Source organism: Bison bison, unplaced genomic scaffold (genome assembly GCF_000754665.1).
Source record: "Bison bison bison isolate TAMUID 2011002044 unplaced genomic scaffold, Bison_UMD1.0 scf7180017858201, whole genome shotgun sequence".
Lineage (NCBI taxonomy): Eukaryota > Metazoa > Chordata > Mammalia > Artiodactyla > Bovidae > Bison > Bison bison.
Genome location: NW_011488774.1, coordinates 66,339 through 70,758, shown reverse-complemented (window position 1 = coordinate 70,758; position 4,420 = coordinate 66,339).

The window sequence follows — 4,420 nt, the reverse complement described above, 5'->3', positions numbered from 1 at the left end:
GAGTCAACTCTTCGCATGAGGTGGCCAAAGTACTGGAGTTTCAGCTTTAGCATCATTCCTTCCAAAGAAATCCCAGGGCTGATCTCCTTCAGAATGGACTGGTTGGATCTCCTTGCAGTCCAAGGGACTCTCAAGAGTCTTCTCCAACACCACAGTTCAAAAGTATCAATTCTTTGGCGCTCAGCTTTCTTCACAGTCCAACTCTCACATCCATACATGACCACAGGAAAAACCATAGCCTTGACTAGGCGGACGTTTGTTGGCAAAGTAATGTCTCTGCTTTTGAATATGCTATCTAGGTTGGTCATAACTTTCCTTCCAAGGAGTAAGCGTCTTTTAATTTCATGGCTACAGTCACCATCTGCAGTGATTTTGGAGCCCCCAAAAATAAAGTCTGACAGTTTCCACTGTTTCCCCATCTATTTCCTATGAAGTGATGGGACTGGATTCCATGATCTTTGTTTTCTGAATGTTGAGCTTTAAGCCAACCTTTCCACTCTCTACTTTCACTTTCATCAAGAGGCTTTTGAGTTCCTCTTCACTTTCTGCCATAAGGGTGGTGTCATCTGCATATAACTGAGGTTATTGATATTTCTCCCAACAATCTTGATTCCAGATTGTGTTTCCTCCAGCCCAGCATTTCTCATGATGTTCTCTGCATATAAGTTAAATAAGCAGAGTGACAATATACAGCCTTGACATACTCCTTTTCCTATTTGGAACCAGTCTGTTGTTCCATGTCCAGTTCTAACTGTTGAGTCTCATAGTGACCCTCTTTTTTTTTTAATTTTTTTAAGAGTTGAAGAGTTTTATTAAAGATAGCAAGAAAGCTAGTGTAATTAAGTTATAGAGTCACTCAGCAGAAACTTCCTTAAATGATCAAAGATTTAAGCCATCTGTGAGGCCAAAGGCCCCTCCACTGAGGGACACTCTCACCTGACACTCATGGGTAGCTAAGGCCTTGGTGTCCTGCACCCAAAGCGAATCTGTGACAGAGGGCTCGCTTGAACAAAAGTTACTCTCTTGTGAGAAGGGTTTCAAAGTCCAAAAGGAGGACTGTGGGACAGAGAACGCTGTCAGAATTCTACATCTGCTTCTTTCCCTCCACCCCACCACCCCCATCAGCTCTCTGTTTCTCCTGTTCGCTGGGCAGAACATAATCCTCCATAGCTCCATGATTCTCCAACAGCAGTGTCTGACAAGCAACTTTGATTTTCAATTTTAAGTCTTTGGCAGCAAGAATCTGACTGGACTATCTTGGGTGTGGTGTTAACCTAGTGAAATTAGCTATGGTCTGGCATAGGGTCCAAATGTGTGGTGGTCAGTGGGTGGGCTGGGGAAGGGAGTGGGATGGTAGTTTTCAGAGAAATGAACACCTTTGTGAGCTGAACAGTTCTGAAGAGGTGTCTGACTCTTGTTTTCCTTTTTATTTTAAACAGATGACCAAGGAAGAAACTTTCTCAGTCTATTATTTCCATAAACAAATGCTTCCTTATGTCTACTGTAAAACAACTTATTATGAAAAACTATAAACACATACAAACATAGGAAGAAAAGGGTGATGAGCCCCTCAGTTCCCTTCATCAAGATTCAGCAATTATTGATTACCCACATATGCTCCACTTAACCACTTTCCCTTTATTTCTTTTTATGTTTTCAAGTAAATCTCATTTATCATATCATTTCATTCCTTCATGACTGTGCCACCTACAAAATCTACTTACTCAAAAGGGATTACATGAATCTAATCAAGCCACCTGGTAACTTGACACCAGGTGGCACTCAGTGTTCCATTGTCGCACTTGTGTCATTTGAAGATAAACTACAGATTCTGGTGGTGCCCAGCTTTCCCTCCCAATGAGGAACCTCCCATCAACATTCGTCTAATGGTTTCATCCACTGATGAGCAGAGTCAGTCAAGGCTTTGTGGATTATAAAATGATAGTTTCATTAATCTCTCATTCTTTCCACATTTATTAACTGAAATTCTGTAAAAAGGATTTCCCTTAATCTACTAGGGCTCTTAGGTACCTAAATTACCAAACTGTTCAGAAAAGGTAAGATAATAGATGATTCTTTCTTTTCAGTTACTACCTTTGTAAATAAGAATTAATGCCTTTGCAATTTTAGTTGGTGTTTAGTGAAACTGGGTTTTGTTTCTGTTGTTGCCATTTGCCTTCATTCTCTTTCATTTAAAAAAATATCCATATGAACTCATGGCTCTTTATATTTTCAGTGTGTGTCATTTATTTTGTGCTCAAATTTCTCCATCTTTGGACAGAGGACTGCTTTATGGTGACTTCCAAGTGCTTTGGATGTGACCTATTAATTTTGGAAACTTCCCTGTTTTCTGGTACAACAAGATGTCCTAAATTCACATTGGAGATTTCCTGCCTTGGGTCTAGAATCAGACAGTTTCCAAGGAGCTCTGGTTTCTTTTTTAATCTAAGTATTTTTAAAAAATCAACTTTATCGAGGTATTAGGAGTTAAGTTTTCAACATAAAATTTTTGTGGAGACACAATCCAACTTATATTCAAACCGGGGAGTTTTTAAAAATGTTATGAACAATATTATTTTACTTATCAGGATTTCCTTTCAATATTGGCTACCAGGATCAAACTTGGTAAACTTTAAATTAGAATTTAAATGAAAGAATATAGTGAAGTAAAGATCAGGATCAGGAGGAAAAAGACATAGCTTTTAATGATCCATGCACACTTACAGTAGGGAGACTAAATCTCATTGTACAGGAAACTGAAGTGACAAATCTCCTTTTCAAATTGGCCAGAGCATAAAGAAATAAAGGCTAGATGGGGAAGGAACAAAGGAAGGCAGACAGACAGTCAGAAAGAAAAAAACAAAGGAAGGAAAGAAAGGTGAGAAAGAAGAAAGGAAAAAGAGAGGGAGTATAACAGGGGAGAAATGAGAGAAACAGAGAGAGACAGACTCTTTGGCCAAATTAGGAAGTGGGTTGAAGCCCTATGACTCAAGTGACCCAGCACCCCATGGCAGCTGTCCCTGGCTTGAACCCAGGAAGCACGGGAATTCCAGACCTGGGAGCAGATAAGATGAAGGAGGAAAGTGGGCAAGATCCAAGCATCTTTAGGAAAAAAGCAGTTTTCTTTTGTCCTCTTCTCAAAAAGAATCGGAGAAGGCAGTGGCACCCCACTCCAGTACTTTTGCCTAGAAAATCCCATGGATGGAGGAGCCTGGTAGGCTGCAGTCCATGGGGTTGCGAAGAGTCGGACATGAAAGAATGCTTCTGTCGCATTTCATCAAGAATAAAAAGAGCCATTGGTTTAAGATTGCTATAGATTTTTATCATTTGAAAGAATGTCCTTGTAACCTTGGCTTTCGAGGAGGTTTCATTTAAAAGTGCTTTTAAAATTTAAAAAAGAAAAAATAACAAGAGGCATCCTATTATATAGTAATTTAAAAAATCATCCTCTATATCCTCTACATTATTATAAATAATCCTGACATGAAAAACCCTCTACATGAAACCGGTTTGGAAGATGTGCCAGTGAAGAACAGAATTTAACCCCAAAAGGACCAAGGCCCCAAAGTGGAAAAGAGAGAGGAGTCCTAGCAAGGAAATAGTGCTGTGACATCAGTCCCTAGGGGGAAGGCTGCCGTGTGTGCTAGAGGCTGCTGGGAAGCCCCCGGCCCGGACCGCAAAGCTGAGGATGAACTGGGGGGAACTTGTTTGGGGGCAGGAGTAGAGCAGACATGGGGAAGGATATTTCTAAAGTCACCCTGAAAGCCCAAGTGCAAAGAGGACATCATTTCTAGTCAAAGAGGACATCATTTCTAAAAACAGGTGGCTCAGTGGTAAAGAATCTGCCTGCCAATGCAGGGGACTTAGGAAACGTGGGTTTGATCTCTGGGTGGGGAAGATCCCCTGGAGGAGGAAATGGCAACCCACTCCAGTATTCTTGCCTAGAGAATCCCATGGACAGAGGAATCTGACTGGCTACAGTCCATGGGGTTCCAAAGAGTTGGACATGACTGAGCAGCATGTGCAAATAAAAGTCAGTCACCTACAGAGTCCCACTTGGGGTCTGTGAGCTAACAGCAAGGCTTGTATCTGCTCTGCAGATAGAATCAATAGAAACCGAGCTATCTTATAGTGAAACAAGATTCAGACTTCTGGCATTGACAGCAGCCTTGCTGCTGCCTAGATGGAACTACCAGCCAGCTCCCTTGGGGACAACATCATTCCAGGTCCCTTTTGCCTGTGGCCACGTGGAAAGGTATATGAGCCCAGAAATCTTCTCTGAGTATTACTGTTTGGTGTTGTATCTGTACTTGAGTACCTAATAACCATTTTTTCTATTACAGTAGGAAAACAGTTTTCAAAGTTCTTTTCTAATCTTTCCTTACATAACATGTTTATTAATCAGAAATAAAAGGATGCT